The following is a 20,623-nucleotide window of genomic DNA, read 5'->3' on the forward strand; positions in this document are numbered from 1 at the left end:
CCAGCAAGTGAACAGGCTGGGGAAGTAGTAACCGTTTCCTCCCTTCTTCCTTCACCAGCTTGTCCAGCACAGTAATTTTGACATTCCCAGGGGAACAATTCCGTTGTGAAAGGCAGAGCTGCCAGAAGTCGAGCAAAACATCACACCATTTGGGCAACGCTGGTGCCCAGCTTTAGTTGGTGAGATGGACTAACCGTAAGGATAAGTTATGCATGTTTGCTAAAAGATCAACAATTTCACACTGCACGGGAATTATTCTATCCAAGTGTAACTGGTTCATCTCCAGCTCGCTCTTCTTTCCAGATCTTTGCTGCTACCTCTGTTTTAGAAGGGGAGCCACAGTAGTGGTGGTGTGGAGGGCAAATCTCTCATTCTTGGTTCCTCTCAGTTTCTCAAGCTGCAGGGTGGGCAAAAATGCCTGGGATCCGGTCACTTAATACAATCTCACTCCCATGGGGGAGGGAGAGAGAAAATATCTGCTTAGTAATGTCTTTCCTCTTTGCTTTTGGGTTATTTAGATCTTGCTCTGACGAAGAGTATTCCGTCTTCTGAAAATCGTTTGACATTATTATGGCAAAATGAAGATACAGTTGGAAATGACAAAGGTGTGCAGAGACCTATGCCTGTTTTACCTATGACTCCAAGATGTCCTAAGGGAGAGATGCTTACCTCTCTGGTTAAAATGGTTTCAGTGGAGACAGCTAGTCTTGAGTTTGGTGGCAGTGTAAAAAAAAATGTGATTGTGACAGCATAGCTCTAATGAGCTACAGGAAAGCATTTTCTAGCCATTGTTACAGCTTTTGTACTGATGTATATTTCTAGAAGAACAGAATACACTTATGTAAAGCTACAGTAAGAAAGTGTGGAGTATTGTTTAGGAATACAGTGTATCCAAGGTTCCAAAATCAAATATCTGGATACAGCCTAGCATAAAGAGTAGTCTGTCCCTGCCAGTAGTTCAGCCAGTGAATTAGTTTTGTTATCCATCTATTTCATTTCCTACAGCTTCAGATAGTCTGAAATAGTTTCAGATGCGTAATTTTGATTGACATAATCTGTCACGATTTTTATCTGATTATGTGTTTCCTAGAGATTGCCTTGTGTTCTGTCACTTACAAATAAAATTTAAAAACTTTTAAACACTGAATAGTTCATCAACACACAACCAATCTGACAAATGACTATGGAACTTATTTTCTTCCTTCCTATGGGTATGGTTTGATAGATTTTACCAAACCTGAAGCTAATGCTGCAAAATGCTGGATCTATACTGACCTAGAAAACACTATAAAAAGGCTATAAAAGAATAGCTCTCATTGCAATTTCTCATTGGGACAGACCCAGGTGCCAACATGACAAAATTGATGTTGTGGGTAGGGAGCCTCTGACCTACTCTTTCCTAAGGATGTGTTAAGAATACAACAACAACAACAACATTTATCCTCCCCAACACTTATCCCCTGGCTTTTGTTGAGCATGCAAAACCTGAAGAAGAAATTGATGCAAAAATATGCCACGGGCAAATAATAAAGAGTGGGGAAAGAGGGACACAGACTTAAGCAGCATAAATCCACAGATGAGGACATTATCTGTGCCTCTCAAAAATACAGCCTGTTTTCTAGCCCCCCCCCCATGACTGATAATAATATAAAGTACTTGCCCTATAGTGGGAGGCCTAAGGGTGTTGGACCAAAGTGGTAGCGAATGCCTGAACTCTCCAGGAAAAGCTCTTCATCTCAGAAAGTCAGCACAGTAGCTTGCCATTTCCCCACCCCAACTCCCCAGACAATGAAGAGATTGCAAACCTGTAATGGAAATATGGTTGTACATCCAGCAATTAATATGAAGCATGACAGCCATGGCTCTCAGCTGCAAAACTTTGGGGGAAGGAGTGGATTCAGGGAACTGTTGCCACGTGGTAGATCATCTCTTCTTTCAAATCCTAAAATAAATGAATGGTACTTTTCTAAGCATTTGGGGTTTGTGTGTGTGTGTTTTTAAGAGAGAGAGAGAGAGAGAGAGAGAGAGAGAGAGAGAGAGAGAGAGAGAGAGAGAGAGAGAGCTGGCTTGGCCAAATGCATCAGGCAGATGTGGCTGGAGAACCTACCTGAAATGCCAGCTGGATTTGTACTAGCATTCTTGGAGAGTCTGAAGGCACGAATGGCTGCTTTGAATTTAATATCTGTTATTTCCTGATTGCACGGCATTGCTTACAGGGCATTGACTGTCCATTCTGCTGTGCCCGCTCTGAAGACTCCTCCCCACAGTTCCCTTTAACGCTCCCACCTCCCGCTTCCTAAAAATGAATATTTCACTAAATAAAACCAAAATAATAAATTGTGTTCTTTCAACATTTTGGCTCCAGTGACCCGGCTCTTAACCAAAGACAGACAGCAATTCACAGTAAAGCATACAGTCAAATGGTTAACACATTTTAAGATACATTTTTTGGCAAAGACGGAAATTTGTGAAATAGTTTGATTTTTATTTTACATTTTTTAGTTTAAATGAAGCTGCTGGTGTGTGGGGAGGGGGATACTAGCATGACCCATACTACTAGTATTATAAAAGTTATTTACAATATGCCCTTTAATTATACTCTTAAAAACTAAATGGACAGCAGGCGTTTGCCAACAAACTACACACATGTTTGAAGCCAATCTGTCAGCTTGTGTTTATTGAAGGGATAGCCATTAATCACATACTTTATATTTTATTTATTTGGCTGCTAACTTGCTTGAGGTTCCTGTTAAGAGGAATGGAGAACCCAATATCTCTACATGGATTTTCGTATGGAATTGGGAACCAATTCCCCAAATGGAACAGTGGTCCACTTGGTATGCACCTCTGAGCAAACTGCTAAAGCGGTTTGGTGTTGGAAATAGTTTCTCACCTACATTCTTGAGATGGTGACCTTCTGAAATATACTCGGAGTCGAGAGTGAATTTCATGCTCTTTATTCAGCTCGTAGTCATCAAGGAGAAGAAGAGAATAATGCCCTTTCCCCAAAAACCATCTGCTTATATACATTATTTACACAATGGGCTTTGCGTGATTGGCTACTTCAGGGCTACACCTGTGGGCCAATCAGTTTGTGAATTGACTTCTGCCAGCAGCCTGATTGGCTGCTCCTGCAGGCCAATCAGGTTGCAGATTCACTTCTGCCAGCCACATGATTGGCTGCTCCTGCAGGCCAATCAGGTTGCGGATTCACTTCCACCTGGAGTTGGATTGGGTGGCTCCTGAGGACCAATCAGACTGCTGATTCTGGATCCTATTGTTCTATGATTCAGCTCAGTACATAACACCTTCATTAGCCTCCAGCATTTCTACAGAGCATTTCCTATCTCAAAGATCTTGGGGACGGAGTGGAAAGCACAGAGGCGGCCATTAGCCAGGAAATGATAAAATGCAACCTTTTTTCAGGGAACAGCTTTGTGTCAATATTGGCTATAGCCAGCCAAGCATGCAGGGAGGTGGTGTGAGTTTTGGCAGGATTTAGGCCTGAGTGAAATGGAACGTTACAGCATATTCAGAGCAAGAGACTATTTGGCTGTTTTAATTGAATTAATCTTAATCTCAATTTTATTTAATTTGTTTGCTCCTTTAAATACATCAAATTGTTTTGTTAGTTGTATGATGAATGCTGTATTGTTACGTAGATATGGGCCTATGGCTGTAATAAACTTGAACTTGAGCAAGAGACTTAGTCTAGAAACGGAGTCGCTTGCAGGCTAGGGTCTGTACTAGTGAGAGGATCAGGGTTTAGGTAAAAGGTTAGGGTCCAGGACCCATGGGCGGTTAAGTCCAGTCAAAGGCGATTGCGGCACTCATCTCGCTTTCAGGCCGAGGGAGCCAGCATTTGTCCACAGACAGCTTTCCGGGTCATGTGGCCAGCATGAATAAACCACTTCTGGCGCAACGGGACACCATGGCGGAAACCAGAGTGCACAGAAATGCCATTTACCTTCCTGCCACAGCAGTACCAATTTATCTACTTGCACTTCTACTTGCTTTCGAACTGCTAGGTAGGCAGGAGCTGGGACACAGCAACAGGAACTCACCCCATTGTGGGGATTCGAACTGCCAACCTTCTGATCAGCAGGCCCAAGAGGCTCAGTGGTTTAGACCACAGCGCCACCCGCATCCCTAGGACCAGGATTTATGTGGATGTGATGGGGCAAGGAGCAGATGGAATGAGACAGAGAGAGAGGAACAAACAGGTTTACAAGCAGAATATATTACAGCACAATTAAGAAGCCAAAGCAATGCCAGTCTTACTATTGCCCATTGTAGAATGTAGAAGTGGAGGTACACGGGGGCTGCATTTTCTCCTCTCCCCTGCAGGCTTGAATACAGTGCAATATACAAAAGGGTGCAAACAAGGAGACTCCCATTGGAATGTTGACTGATCCAGACCCTCCAAGTGTCCCTATTTTCCAGGGATTTAGAGAAGCCGTCCCAGTTTCTGATTTGATGCTGGAATGTCCCATTTTCCTTAGGATGTCCCTATTTTCATCAGAGAAATGTTGGAGGGTGTGGAGTTATCCAACCCCCGAGCCGTCTGAAGGCAATCCTGTATAGGGAAGTTTTCTTAATGTTCAATTATGTTTTTATATATGTTGGAAGCCGCCCAGAGTGGCTGGGGCAACCCAGTCAGATGTGTGGGGTATAAATAGTAAAAATTATCATTATGGAATGGGGACATCCCTATTTTCACCAGAGAAATGTTGGAGGGTATGCTGATCAGAACTATCAGCTGGATAAATATAATTAGCTGACATTTATAAGCAAATTCTGCTGGTGAAATGCAACAGAATGGAGGTGAGGTGATTGCAGATGGCCCTAGGCCATAGGGCAATGCCCATAAAGGCAAGCAAATAAGTAGCAGAAAGAGGTGCAAAGTGCCGACTGCCAAGTAGATATGGGGTACTGACAATGATTACATAACCAGTGAGCTTGGTCTCCAACACAACCAACCTCAGCAGATCACACATGCAGTGATACTAGCACGTGATTCCAAAATACCACATACACAGCCATTTCTGGGGCAACCATTCATAATGCCATGACAGCTGGCATACAAGATGAAGGTCAGTGTAACTTTGTGCCCAGGAAACCCCATGGCCCCCACTCGCTCCTTAACTTTCCTGGTGATGAGGTTGCACCTCTGTTTTCAGGCCCCAGGCAAGCCATGTGCCTCTTAGATAGACCCAGAGAGGCTACAAATCTGCAGCTCACTGATCTGACAAGCCCACCCTTTCCACTGAGGGGTGCAGATCATTCTGACGGAGACTTGCCATTCTGTCGATTGCAGGCATGGATTGAATTGCTGAAACCGGCAATGTGCAGTTTGGATTTGCTCAGGAGGGTAGATGCAGATCTGTGGCACGCGTTGAAATTTTTAATAAGGGAACAGTTAGGGCTAGAGGCGTCAGCTTGCAAGGGAGATGTAATGGGGGGTATTGCGCGCATGAGCATTGTGCCTCCCTCCCTAAGCCAGGCAGAAGCTTCCCGGGCTTTGGGAAGGAGGTGCCAGGCCTCCAGCAACCACTAGAGCCCTCCTGCCTCCTTCCTTTGGGAAGATGGCAGGAGGGTTCTTGGACCCATCATAACATTGCACCTCCCTTGCTAAGCTGGGCAGAGGCTTCCTGGGCTTTGGGAAGGAGACCATTTAAGGATTTAGCCTAGTCCCCCCCCTAGTCCACTGACCGCATGGCATGGGTGCAGACTGCCCTGAGCATTTCTTCTTCCTGCCCCACTCAGTTGCTAAATGTCTCCCTGCCCCCCAGGTCTCTGATAATGTGGCAGAGAGAAGACACAGAGAGGGAGCAGTTACAGAGAAATCACACAGAACAACCAAAAGAAAGACGGTCTAGAGCAGGAAGGGAAGGATGAAAGGAGGCAAGTCATTGCCAAAAGTCGGGGTCTTATGGAGTTCAGCCAAGCTATCCCTGTGTTAGGCAGGGTTGGTGGGGTGGTCCCTGCCCCTGGAGATGCTGCAGAAGGCTGGTGTTGACTTTTTCTAATGCTGGCCAGAAGGAGGTGCCATTTTGAGATGAGGAATGCCTCCGAGGAGACACTGGTAAAGTGCAAATTGGTCAAACAAAAAGCCCAACATATTTTTCAATATATGCAAGAACATTGTCCTTGACAGCCATATGTCAAGAATGCTTTGATGGTGTTTCCTGCTTGGCAGGGGGTTGGACTGGATGGCCCTTGTGGTCTCTTCCAACTCGATGATTCTATTATTGCCCTGTTGAGATGTTATGTGTGCCAGTGTGGTGTAGTGGTTAAGAGCAGTAGACTCGTAATCGGGGGAACCGGGTTCGTGTCTCCGCTCCTCCACATGCAGCTGCTGAGTGACTTTGGGCTAGTCACACTTCTTTGAAGTCTCTCAGCCCCACCCACCTCACAGGGTGTCTGTTGTGGGGAAGGAGGGGAAAGGAGATTGTTAGCCGCTTTGAGACTCCTTTGGGTAGTGATAAAGCGGGATATCAAATCCAAACTCTTCTTCTTCTCTTCTTATAAATTTATTTGCACTTCGTGGTTATCGAAAGGAACCAGGTTCAAAGGCACTTGCATAAAGATGTCAGCCAAAAACTGCTTCACTGATTTCCCCCCGAGCCATACCTCGGCTCCAGTTCAGTAATTGCATAAGATGTTGGACAGTGCAAGGTGACACTGACATTTTCTGATGGCAGCCAAATAGATATTTCACAAACTTACATGAGAAATTTTCATAGAACTTAGTAAAAAAAAGGGGGGGCTTGGAACATTTCTCACAAATTCTAACCCAGAGACAATATACACTCACTGTTCTCAAATCAGTACGTAGCATTCTATCAAAAAGGCAGTTGGTACTGAATAGGAACATTTCAAACTTAATTCTTGTCCTTAAAATCTTCCAAAGTATTATGTTGCTCTATAATTTAGCATTCCCAGTCTTGGCAGACCAATATTCTCACCAAACAATGGATACTAATGTTAATAAAATGCACTGGACTGGGCATCTGGGAACATGCATGCTTGCAAATTGTAGTAGATGGCAGTTAACACAAAATTCAACGACTCTTCTACAATGTGCTGTATTATTGAACACTTTTAAGGAGCTTATTTCCTATCCCCAACAATGATAGATAAAAACCCGACCACTGGGAGATAGTTATCCTGGTCCAAAACAGATTTTAAAGTCTTTAGAAAAAGAAATGCTAAAAGTGAGGGGCAAAAAAACTGTCCGGTGAGGACTGAGCATGCTCAGTGGGCACTGAATGCCCACTGAATGGAATGGAATATCATAGAAGGGGGCATGGAACCCTGGAAAAAATGGAACCATGAAAAGGAAATCTGGAACCCTGAAAAGGAATACTGCACTCAGTAACATTTTGTAAACATTCCCACTTCTCTATCCCGGTTTCTGAGCTCCATGTAGGAATTACATCTCTGAAAACGGAATTTGCATTTTTGGCAGTTACTGCCAGTACCACCAGCTACTATTTCTAGGTATGCTTAAAAAAGAAAGTCACATACTCCATCAGCACACATGCAAAATGTGTTTCAAAAGTTCACAGAGCACTTTGAGAGGTTTTTCACATTGCCTGCCTTACACATTGTGATATTATGACACCCCACCCCCACCCCGGCCGCATCAAAAATAATTGTGCATGCCTTCACTTTGCATTGTTGTTCCTGAAACTGACAGAATCTCAGTAGCGGAAAGGTTTCTGGATATACTTTCAGAAAACGTATCCAATAACAATGATGTCTTATGTTATGCTATACCTACACAGCTTAAAGAATGAAATCATACAAATCAGTCCTTTTCCTAATTTTTTTTTTTTTTTTTGCAGTAGGAGACCCAAAGGCCCAATATATTCACATTTGGGGGGCGGGGGCGGGCGTAAGTTCTCATACCCTACAACATTTATTCGATGAAAATATTATTATTTATCTATTTATTTATTTATTTATTTATTTATTTATACCCCACCCATCTGGCTGGGTTTCCCCCACCACTCTGGGCGGCTTCCAACAAATACCAAAATACATTAAAATATCACAGATTTAAAACTTCCCTAAACAGGGATGCCTTTAGGTGTTTTCTAAATGTCAGGTAGTTGTTTATCTCCTTGACCTCTGATGGAAGGACGTTCCACAGGGCAGGCACCACTACCGAAAAGGCCCTCTGCCTGGTTCCCTGTAGCTTTGCTTCTTGCAGTGAGGGAACCGCCAGAAGGCCCTCAGTGCTGGATCTCAATGGGGGTGGAGACGCTCCTTCAGGTATATAGGACCAGGGCCGTTTAGGGCTTTAAAGGTCATCACCAACACTTTGAATTGTGCTCGGAAACGTACTGGGAGCCAATGTAGGTCTCTTAGGACCGGTCTTATGTGGTCTCGGTGGCTGCTCTCAGTCACCAGTCTAGCTGCCGCATTCTGGATTAACTATAGTTTCCGGGTCACCTTCAAAGGTAGCCCCACGTACAGCGCATTGCAGTAGTCCAAGCGGGAGATAACTAGAGCATGCACCACTCTGGTGAGACAGTCTGCGGGCAGGTAGGGTCTCAGCCTGTGTACCAGATGGAGCTGGTAGACAGCCGCCCTGGACACAGAATTAACCGGTGCCTCCATGGACAGCTGTGAGTCCAAAATGACTCCCAGGCTGCGCACCTGGTCCTTCAAGGGCACAGTTATCCCATGCAGGACCAGGGAGTCCCCCACACCCGCCCGCTCCCTGTCCCCCAAAACAGTACTTCTGTCTTGTCAGTATTCAACCTCAATCTGTTAGCCGCCATCCATCCTCCAGACAGGGACGCCCCATTCCATAATGATAATTTTTTATTATACCCCACACATCTTACTGGGTTGCCCCAGGCACTCTGGGGACCAAATCAGAAACTGAGGTGGCTTCTCTAAATCAGAGACATCCCTGGAAAATAGTGACACTTGAAGGGTCTGAGTTCTTCCTTAAATATACCTTTTCTATCTTATCGTGATAAGTCTGCCGGCTGCTTACCCTTCCTGTGAAAGACTCTGTGCAACATTGCTTGGATAGGCCCAGAGGGCTTGATCTGTGAAATCACAGAAAGGCTCCCACTGATTTCAGGGGACATTTGGATCAGGCATATTAAATACTGAACACCAGCTGTTAGTATATTCATGAACACAAAACCACAGTGCTAAATTAACAGCTGAACATGGTTTGCAAATGTTATCTGCATCCTAAAGCCAAGTCTTCGTGAACTTTTAATATAAATCTATAATGTGGGGGGGGGGGAAGAAGTTTAACAATAAATCTACTATTACTATAAATGACTGGTGACATTTTTCATACTGATAGGACTTATAGTTGTTGCAGGCGGTGCATTATCTCAACACCACATGTTCTTATTCACATGGTTGTTTAGAGAACTGAACAGTATTTATCTGATGGATTTGAGTGGTTTTCATAACAGATTCTTGAATATAACTTATTGCAATGGTGTGATACACTAACACTAGGAGATATGTACCGCCAAACACTCATCAAAGCCCGTTGAAAGTCTTTTTTTTAAAAAAAATACTCCACAAATTTTCACACAGAATCCTGAAACTGAGCAGGGGAGAGCATTCATCTCAGCAGGCCTGCTGAGTAGTCAAAATGGCACACAAGGTGTGGGCAAAATTGTAAGCAGGTCAGGAGGGTATAGGCTGCAAATGCCTGTGAGAATTTACAGTGGAGCACCGTCCTGTTTGGAAGTTGGAGAAGGAGAAAGAAGTTGTTTTTTTTTTAAAAAAAAACCACCATGCGGGAATCCTCTCAGAAATTAATCAATTACTGAACCCTCATTTGGATACACGTTTCTCACTGGCTCCTCAAAACGCTCACTAGCACAACAGCACAAAGAAAATGGCCGCCCAATTTGGCCTCTGGTACCCTCCAAGTGTCCCCATTTCCCAGGGACAGTCCTGGAATTATGAAAGCCATCCCGGCTTCTGATTTGATTCCAGAATGGCCCAATTTTCCCCACCAGTGGTACCACTGCCAAGCTCAAGGAGGTTGGGTGAGAGGGCACTTGTCCTGAGAGACTGCGGCAGTGGCGGGCTGTGAGGGAGCACCCCGTTTCTTCTTCGTGGCCTCTCCATAGCCGCTGCTGCCGGCTACTTCCTGTGAGCAGCTCGTAGCAGCTGCTGGAGAGCAGGCAAGGAGGAGGAAAGGCTGCCGCTGCTGAGACCAAACCCCACATGATGCGCCAGCTCTTAGGGGCAGGCGGAGGGCAGGGCCACCAGGGACAGGAAGAAAGGGGGAGCAGGGTGGTGTGCAATGAGTCTTGCTTTTTTTAAAAGAATGCTTTGTGTGTCCACGTCTAATCTCGCCCATTTCTAAAATTTATTTATTGGGGGGTTTTCTTCTTCTTTTTGTAAATCTAAAGGTAAGGGTAAATGACCCCTGACGGTTAAGCCCAGTTGCAGATGACTCTGGGGTTGCGGCGCTCATCTCACTCTACAGGCCGAGGGAGCCAGTGTTTGTCCACAAACAGTTTTTCCGGGTCATGTGGCCAGCATGACTAAGCTGCTTCTGGTGCAACGGAACACCAAAACCAGAGCAGCACACAGAAACGCTGTCTACCTTCCCGCCGCAGTGGTACCTATTTATCTACTTGCACTTTTTGGTGTGCTTTCGAACTGCTAGGTTGACAGGAGCTGAGACCAAGCAATGGGAGCTCACCCCGTCATGGGGATTCGAACTGCCAACCTTCTGATCGGCAAGCCCAAGAGGCTCAGTGGTTTAGACCACAGCGCCAAAATAAAATTGGGATCAATGGTTTTTCTCAGGATAGTATATATATATATATATCACTCACTATCTGTTTTGTATAAGTATTTGTACGTTACTATGGATTATTTGTATTCCTTTGTGTTTTTTATTGTTTTTCTTTTGATTGTGCAGTTTTACAAGAGTGTGTGTGTGCATTGTAAATAAACTCAATAAAAAAAATAAAAAGGGGTTTTCTCAGGATGGTGAAGGGTGTGTGTGCTGTGTCCCATTGATATAGTGGTGGCAAAAAGGGGAAGGACCAAAAAATGGGGAGGCAAGGAGGGTCAGTTGGGGGGTGGAGTGAGAAATGTCCCTATTTTCATCTTGGTGGAGGGTATGCAGAGATGGCCCCTGTTAGATTCCACTTTCAGTCCCAAAAAACGTTCTGCATACCTAGGAGAGTAAGAGATCTTTTACTTGGAACACCATTAATCTTGAGTGAACCAGGAGAGAGACTGGGGCTGCAAACTCACCATTCATCACTCCTCCCCAAAGAATCCTGTGAACCGTCATTTACCCCTCACAGAGCTACAGTTCCCAAAACTACAGTTCCCAGGACTCAACGGGGGAAGATGTATGTTGTAAAAGTGCTTTGAATGAATCATGTGTATACAACCTGGGCATTGCAAATTTCAATTTTAAAGCGTTTGCTTTTTCTCTTACTATTGCCTTTGGCATGGGGAAGTGAATAAAGCAGGCTAACTTTCCAAAACCCAGACATAGCCCAAGCTCTTTAGCTGAAAGAACAAGAGGAGTGAAGCTGTTTTCTATCATCCTTGGGCTTTAGCAGCAAGGCAAGAATACAGGGCTTCCCTGCTGGATGTTTTCTACTACCAAAACAGAGGCTACCAGGAATTTGCAGGATGTGGGGAACCAATAAGCAAAAAAGGGATTTACAGTGGCACCTAAACCCCGGATTACCAGGGCGCTGCTTTAGAAAGGCCCTTTGAAACACTTCTCTTCTCTGGTGTGGCCTAGACAGCCTTGTCTAGTCCACACACACAGCTAGCACCCCAGTCATTGATAAATCATTGTTTCCCGGCACATTGACAAGTTTTTACTAAGCATCCATGGCCAATTATTGAATCATGGGCCCTAAGCTGACTCCCCCACTGACAATGGCCCATATGGAGTTCGCCTCCCGAACAGATGTTTTCGCTCTGTTGTTCGTATGGTCACTGACCCCGTTTTAATGCATAATTCTTTCCCTCTCCGTTAAAGATTCAAATTCAGATAAAACTCCAGGGTTTGTTTTTTTCTAAGGCAAACAGTAAATAAATGTCCCCTTGTCAAACCACCGAGAGCCTCGTTAGCTTCAAAGTTTATAGTGGAGAATGGAGACTAAAACTCGTTGCCTCCTTATTTATGTGCTTTGGTACACATTATTTCACATTATTGTTACATGGTGATGTCATCACGGCTGTTCCAGCTCTCCAGCCTTCCATTTCAAATTCAATGTAGCTGGAAAATAAAGAGCTATAAGGTTGGCAAGCTGTCCCAGCACATAGACACACACTGTTAGGAAAATAATAAAACAGATCCCAGGCACATGTAACTAAGTTCCACCTCATTCTTCGTTCGCTTTAGAACATAAGCATGGTTTCTCTTCCCACCCACCCCCTGCAAAATTCTGCTGTCTGAATAATTTTCTAATTTTCAGAAAGCAAAATTGTCTATGTTGAAATCTGACCTTGCATTTCACCTTTCCCATTTGGGTTTCAAAAGCTGACCCGTGACTTTGAAGATTGCTTTCAAAACCAAAAAAAGAACTGGTTACGTGAATGAAGTTTATGTAAAATATTAAATTTATGGTAAGTCTTCTATCAGATACCATTAAGTGTTAATTGCTATGTGTCCGGTTCAAAACTAGAGGTGGCGCCATTAGAAACAATGGACACAGGGAGCAAATTTCATCAACAGCAGCACACAGGAAGGTGAGGTTTAACTCTTCGCTCCAGAGCTTCAATTCCACTCCCTGCCCCCGCCCCATAATCCTCCCCCCAGTACTACTGTTAGCCCTAAACACAAAGTTCTCATTGATGGAAATGAGAGCTTTCCCCCTTAGACTAACTGGTGTAGACAGAGAAGATTTCCGTGAGGGTTGCTGCAAGGAGGGAAATATCACCATATCTTACTGGTGGTAAGATAGGAAATGGGGTCAGGTTTCTTTCCCCTTCAATGTGCTCCCTCCTCTTTTGTGTAGGTAATAGACCACCCCCCCTGCTTTATATATGGAAGGCAGCAAACATGTTCTTACACATACCTATGCACAGTTATCCTGCTCATCTAGTTTGACCCTAAAGCTGCAGCATATTCGCTCGGAATGAGGTTTTATTGCATGCAATTGGCTGCAGTTTGTTTTACACTGTTAGGTGGTTCGCCATCAAACATGCTAAGTTGTCCCATTCAGAGCTCATCAGTATAGTCATTTTACAGTATTACAGTCCATGACCAGTATCAAGGCAGAGCTCATCATTTTCATTGAACTTGGTAAAAGTAACTGCTGGGTCCCATTGTTTACTAGGGTCTTCACCAGCTCAACCTACAGCAGAGATCTGAACCACATTCTGGAATGTAAAATCTGGAATGTGAACTCCTTTTATCCCAGTAGTTTTGCCAGTGTTTACTTAGGTCCTTCTCTCAGATATCCCTCTAGCCAAAGCCTACCTATTATTTATTTGAACTGGGAAAGCAAGCTACTGTTCCAGACTTTGTACACGTTGTATGAGTTCTACCCTCAGGGTAGTTCCTTTTTCCTCTTCCAACTCCAGCTAACCTGATTTTTTTTTCTGATGAGTCTCATTGGCAGCTACTGGAAGTATGCAAACCTTGGTGTTTACTTGCAGTGCTGGTCCAACACATTTTGCTGCCTGATGCAAACCCCAAATGCTTTCACCACGAAGCACAAACAGTGTAAAAGTCTTGTTACATCATTTATATGCCAATTCACACTTTCAGCTGGTTGTCACCATCACCATACTGCAATCTGAACCAGATTGTCTCACCCTGAAGTGGCTGTAGCCACTACGCTTCCTAACTTCCTGTTGCTGAGCCTAACTTCCTGTTGCGTAGCCACTGCGCTTCCTAACTTCCTGTTGCTGAGCCTAACTTCCTGTTGCGTAGCCACTACGCTTCCTAACTTCCTGTTACTGAGCCTTTGCTGAGCCTAACTTCCTGTTGCTGAGCCTTTTTAAAGAGCTGTTAGATCAGCAGTCAAACAATAAAGATGTCACAAGCACAGGCTCAGAGTCATGCCCAATACTGCGAGGGCTGTGTGTGCCTTCTGATGTGAAATTTGTGTGCCAGGCCACATTGGTCAGCCCAGGTCATACCACGTCCAGAGATGCCACATGGCCTGAGTGACATCCCACCAGGTCTCCTCTGCCCCCTCAAGATGGGGGAGGAGCAGACATTGGGAGGGCTGACAAAGCCTCAGCCCCCACAAGTAATGCCCCTACTGAGTACATGTTGTATGTAGTTAATGTCCCAGATTCCATCCCTGAAATCCCAAGTTACTTTCCCCTCTTAGATAAAAAATATGTCAATGTACTGTAATATTTGATTAAAAAACAACAACAACCACACAAAGCCTTTATATATATGGCATTTCTATTTTTGAAGTCCGCATTAGAAGCATGCATAGCATTCATAATGGGCCATAACTGAGTAAGTTGCTGGTCTCTGTTGGCATTAGTAATAACTGACGGCATGAGAAAACATGAAAAGGCACCTTTTATCATATGTGGTGGAAATGTAAAGTAGTAAAAGAACTTTGGGAAATGATAATTATGAGTTGAAAAAAAATGTTTAAAATAATCTTTTCTAAAAAAAACACCACCACAATGCCAAAGCCTTCCATTTAGGAATTCTAGGTGCCAAAATCCAAAGGGATCAGGAAAGACTATTTATGTATGCAACCACGGCTGTGCGAATGTTATTGGCCCAGAGATGGAAAGAAGATAAAGTCCCTACCAGAGAAGAATGGCAGATCAAACTGATGGATTATGCCAAAAATGGCTAAAACGACCAAAAGAATCAGGAAGACCATAATTTTAATAAGGAATGAGAAATTTTTTAAACTTATCTTAAAGACCATTATAAACAGTTAAAATCATTAGTAGAATTGGAATACCACTTGTAATTTAATGGTGAATTCTGGATACAATGAAGATGTAAAAGATTTGGATCATTATAAAAGATGCAGGAGGAAATGATTAATAATAGGACCCACAAAGGGAAGGATGGAAGTCCAGGAGATTCCTTGGAATCTCGTTGTTTTTTTTAATCTATGTTCGATATGTGACTGTAAACGTTTAATCTGAAAAATAATAATAATTTTTTTAAAAAAGAAGAAGAAGAAGAAGAAGAAGAAGAAGAAGAAGAAGAAGAAGAAGAAGAAGAAGAAGAAGAAGAAGAAGAAGAAGAAGAAGAAGAAGAAGAAGAGAAAACTTGAAAAGGTCAGGAAACTTTGTGTCTCAGCTCTAGGACATAGCTCTCTACAGTACTACATAACAATCACAGGGATTCTTCAGCATTCCTCAAATGCAGTCCCAGGAATTGCTCACACATATCACACATTGGTTTATGTTTGCAGAACTCAGGACAGCCTGTGCCTAAGTGAGTTCTCCACACTGGTTCCAAAAGAGTGACCAATGGATTCCTTCACTTTTAGCTACATTATCCAAACACTCTTTTTCTTTCTTTCACTGCACTGAGAGTGACTCTGAAGCCAAACAGCTGGAAAACATGCCGTGTGTATATTACACTTCATACATTATTACTACCATCTCTGTTAACACATTGCATACTTTAACAAAACCCTTCTTCAACTGACACTTGTTAGAGTCTGGGATCCAGTATGATCAATGTTCTACTACCAAGTTCTGTAAATGGGAACTTAATGTCAAAAAGTGCTTTTGGAGACAAAATATTGGTATTATATTTAAAATACAGATTCAAGTGTTCCACTTTGGAGAGGCCAGTATTGTGGCATAACTATAATCAACATACTTGAGAAAACTCCGTATTTGCAGTGATTTCTTTGTTCCCGCCAGCAATAGAATAAATGCAAAGTGTAGCTTTGTCATTAAAAGGATCGCAAAAATTATGTAACCAAAAGAAACTGATTTTACTGCTGTTATCACTGAAATACCCTTGTAGATGATAGGAAAGACTGCTCTAAACCTCAGAAAATGGGCATTAAAATGGCAAACTCTTGTACTGAGGTTGCAACTCAGTTCAATTATTTATTTCCGTGGTTTTTTTCATTTCCTTGTGAGTAACAGGTTGATATGTATATATTCAACAAGATATAGCCTACTAAACATAAGTATGCATTCAGCTTACATACTTTGGCCTGATGAATTTTGCACCCCTGATAAATCCATTCTCTCTTTACTTACCACAACCACATACCATTTGTGTACACGCAAAGACAAAAAGGAGAGAAAGCATGTCAGATTCTACAAAAAAATACAAAACAATGCCAAACATCCTGCCGGCACTTTTAAATTAAAAATTAAACAACAGGAAACCCACAGAGAATCAAAGAGGGAAAGGGAAAGGGTGGGGGTGGTATAAGACATGTTATTAATTTGCACCCCTTCCTTTCCCCCATGACAAAATATTAATTCTTTTGTTGGAGGTGCGAATCAGCTCAGGCTAGGGATGGAAGAGAAATTCAGTTCACTTTGCATTTTCATGCGAGTCTATCCAACCTGCACTTCCTGGAAAAAATTAAGTGATCTGAAATGCAGCTATTCTGTGTGGAATTTGTACTTCTCTGAATTTTGTGATGCTATGCTATTTCACCCTAGCCTGAAAATGAAGCAATTGCAGATTGACACCAGAGTTGTGCAGCTTCAGTTGAAGTGATATGCTTGATACCTGCTCCACTCAAATACTCTGGACCCAAACACCCCAAGCTATAAAAATGAGGAGCGTGAGGGAGAATGGAGTTTAGGAGATAAGTAGGAAGAGAATCATAGTACAGGAACTGAAGCTGCGTCGTAGGAAAATTGGAGCGAGGTGACCAGGAAACAATACATTTGTTGTTTAGTCGTTTAGTCGTGTCCGACTCTTCGTGACCCCATGGACCATAGCACGCCAGGCACTCCTGTCTTGCACTGCCTCCCGCAGTTTGGTCAAACTCATGTTCGTAGCTTCGAGAACACTGTCCAACCACCTTGTCCTCTGACGTCCCCTTCTCCTAGTGCCCTCAATCTTTCCCAACATCAGGGTCTTTTCCAAGGATTCTTCTCTTCTCATGAGGTGGCCAAAGTATTGGAGCCTCAGCTTCACGATCTGTCCTTCCAGGGAGCACTCAGGGCTGATTTCCTTAAGAATGGATAGGTTTGATCTTCTTGCAGTCCATGGGACTCTCAAGAGTCTCCTCCAGCACCATAATTCAAAAGCATCAATTCTTCGGCGATCAGCCTTCTTTATGGTCCAGCTCTCACTTCCATACATCACTACTGGGAAAACCATAGCTTTAACTATACGGACCTTTGTCGGCAAGGTGATGTCTCTGCTTTTTAAGATGCTGTCTAGGTTTGTCATTGCTTTTCTCCCAAGAAGCAGGCGTCTTTTAATTTCGTGACTGCTGTCACCATCTGCAGTGATCAAGGAGCCCAAGAAGGTAAAATCTCTCACTGCCTCCATTTCTTCCCCTTCTATTTGCCAGGAGGTGATGGGACCAGTGGCCATGATCTTGGTTTTTTTGATGTTGAGCTTCAGACCATATTTTGCGCTCTCCTCTTTCACCCTCATTAAAAGGTTCTTTAATTCCTCCTCGCTTTCTGCCATCAAGGTTGTGTCATCTGCATATCTGAGGTTGTTGATATTTCTTCCGGCAATCTTAATTCCGGCTTGGGATTCATCTAGTCCAGCCTTTCGCATGATGAATTCTGCATATAAGTTAAATAAGCAGGGAGACAATATACAACCTTGTCGTACTCCTTTCCCAATTTTGAACCACTCAGTTGTTCCATATCCAGTTCTAACTGTAGCTTCTTGTCCCACATAGAGATTTCTCAGGAGACAGATGAGGTGATCAGGCACTCCCATTTCTTTAAGAACTTGCCATAGTTTGCTGTGGTCGACACAGTCAAAGGCTTTTGCATAGTCAATGAAGCAGAAGTAGACGTTTTTCTGGAACTCTCTTGCTTTCTCCATAATCCAGCGCATGTTTGCTATTTGGTCTCTGGTTCCTCTGCCCTTTCGAAATCCAGCTTGCACTTCTGGGAGTTCTCGGTCCACATACTGCCTAAGCCTGCCTTGTAGAATTTTAAGCATAACCTTGCTAGCGTGTGAAATGAGCGCAATTGTGCGGTAGTTGGAGCATTCTTTGGCACTGCCCTTCTTTGGAATTGGGATGTAGACTGATCTTCTCCAATCCTCTGGCCATTGCTGAGTTTTCCAAACTTGCTGGTATATTGGGTGTAGCACCTTAACAGCATCATCTTTTAAAATTTTAAATAGTTCAGCTGGAATATCATCACTTCCACTGGCCTTGTTATTAGCAGTGCTTTCTAAGGCCCATTTGACTTCACTCTCCAAGATGTCTGGCTCAAGGTCAGCAACCACACTACCTGGGGTGTACGAGACCTCCATATCTTTCTGGTATAATTCCTCTGTGTATTCTTGCCACCTCTTCTTGATGTCTTCTGCTTCTGTTAGGTCCTTACCACTTTTGTCCTTGATTATGGTAATCTTTGTACGAAATGTTCCTTTCATATCTCCAATTTTCTTGAACAGATCTCTGGTTTTCCCCATTCTATTGTTTTCCTCTATTTCTTTGCATTGCTCATTTAAGAAGACCCTCTTGTCTTTCCTTGCTGTTTTTTGGAAATCTGCATTCAGTTTCCTGTATCTTTCCCTATCTCCCTTGCATTTTGCTTGCCTCCTCTCCTCCGCTATTTGTAAGGCCTCGTTGGATAGCCATTTTGCTTTCTTGCATTTCCTTTTCCTTGGGATGGTTTTCGTTGCTGCCTCCTGTATAATGTTACGAGCCTCCATCCATAGTTCTTCAGGCACTCTGTCCACCAAATCTAAATCCTTAAACCTGTTCCTCACTTCCACTGTGTATTCATAAGGGATTTGATTTAGATTGTATCTTACTGGCCCAGTGGTTTTTCCTACTTTCTTCAGTTTAAGCTGGAATTTTGCTATAAGAAGCTGATGATCTGAGTTACAGTCAGCTCCAGGTCTTGTTTTTGCTGATTGTATAGAGCTTCTCCATCTTTGGCTGCAGAGAATATAATCAATCTGATTTCGATGCTGCCCATTTGGTGATATCCATGTGTAGAGTCGTCTCTTGTGTTGTTGGAAGAGAGTGTTTGTGATGACCAGCTTGTTCTCTTGACAGAACTCTATTAGCCTTTGCCCTGCTTCATTTTGAACTCCAAGGCCAAACTTGCCAGTTGTTCCTTTTATCTCTTGATTCCCTACTTTAGCATTCCAATCCCCTGTAATGAGAAGAACATCCTTCTTTGGTGTCATTTCTAGAAGGTGTTGTAGGTCTTCATAGAATTGGTCAATTTCACTTTCTTCAGCACCGGTAGTTGGTGCATAAACTTGGATTACTGTGATGTTAAAAGGTCTGCCTTGGATTCGTATCGAGATCATTCTGTCATTTTTGAGATTGCATCCCATTACAGCTTTTGCCACTCTTTTGTTGACTATGAGGGCCACTCCATTTCTACTACAGGATTCTTGCCCACAGTAGTAGATACGATAGTCACCCGAACTGAATTCGCCCATTCCCTTCCATTTTAGTTCACTGATGCCCAGGATGTCGATATTTATTCTTGTCATCTCATTTTTGACCACATCCAGCTTACCTCCATTCATGGTTCTTACATTCCAGGTTCCTATGCAATATTTTTCTTTACAGCATCGGACTTTCCTTTCGCTTCCAGGCATATCCGCAACTGAGCGTCCTTTCGGCTTTGGCCCAGCCGCTTCATCAGCTCTGAATCTACTTGTACTTGTCCTCAGCTCTTCCTCAGTAGCATGTTGGACGCCTTCCGACCTGAGGGGCTCATCTTCCAGCGTCATAACTTTTATATGCCTGTTGTCTTTGTCCATGGAGTTTTCTTGGCAGGGATACTGGAGTGGCTTGCCAGTTCCTTCTCCAGGTGGATCACGTTTAGTCAAAACTCTCCACTATGACCTGTCCATCTTGGGTGGCCCTGCATGGCATAGCTCATAGCTTCTCTGAGTTATTCAAGCCCCTTCGCCACGACAAGGCATTGATCCATGAAGGGGAAACAATACATACAGGTGTTGAAACAGTCCAACAGGATCAGTCTAACAGACTGTGCCATCAAGCAGTGGTAGGATGAGACATGCCAATTACTGCATCAACACATCATCGCAAACCATGCTAGCATGTCAGTTGTACAGGATCTTCCAGGGAGCGGATAGCGCTGTGGTCTAAACCACTGAGCCTCTTGGTCTTGCCGATTGGAAGGTCAGCAGTTTGAATCCATGCAACGGGGTGAGTTCCTGTCGCTCTGTCCCAGCTCCTGCCAACCTAGCAGTTTGAAAGCATGCCAGTGCAAGTAGATAAATAGGTACCGCTGTGGTGGGAAGGTAAACGGCGTTTCCGTGTGCTCTGGTTTCTGCCACGGTGTCCCGTTGCACCAGAAGCAGTTCAGTCATGCTGGCCACATGACCCAGAAAGCTGTCTGTGGACAAACACCGGCTCCCTTGGCCTGAAAGCGAGATGAGCGCTGCAACTCCATAGTTGCCTTTGACTGGACTTAACCGTCCAGGGGTCCTTTACCTTTTTTTGTAAAAAAACAACAACAGGATCTTCCACTGGTG

General features: G+C 43.6%; 1 long non-coding RNA gene across 1 annotated transcript; it reads right to left on the minus strand.

Moving 5' to 3' along the window:
- Positions 1-1,804: 1,804 nt before the first annotated feature.
- Positions 1,805-2,976, minus strand: LOC148684372 (uncharacterized). The gene is made up of 2 exons (XR_015946127.1): positions 2,894-2,976; positions 1,805-1,942 (listed from the first exon to the last, which is right to left on the minus strand). It is a non-coding gene; the product is annotated as an uncharacterized LOC148684372 (long non-coding RNA).
- Between the last annotated feature and the right edge of the window lie 17,647 nt (positions 2,977-20,623).

This window comes from Zootoca vivipara, chromosome 10, assembly GCF_965207765.1.
Source record: "Zootoca vivipara chromosome 10, rZooViv2.hap1.1, whole genome shotgun sequence".
In the NCBI taxonomy this organism is placed as follows: Eukaryota; Metazoa; Chordata; class Lepidosauria; order Squamata; family Lacertidae; genus Zootoca; species Zootoca vivipara.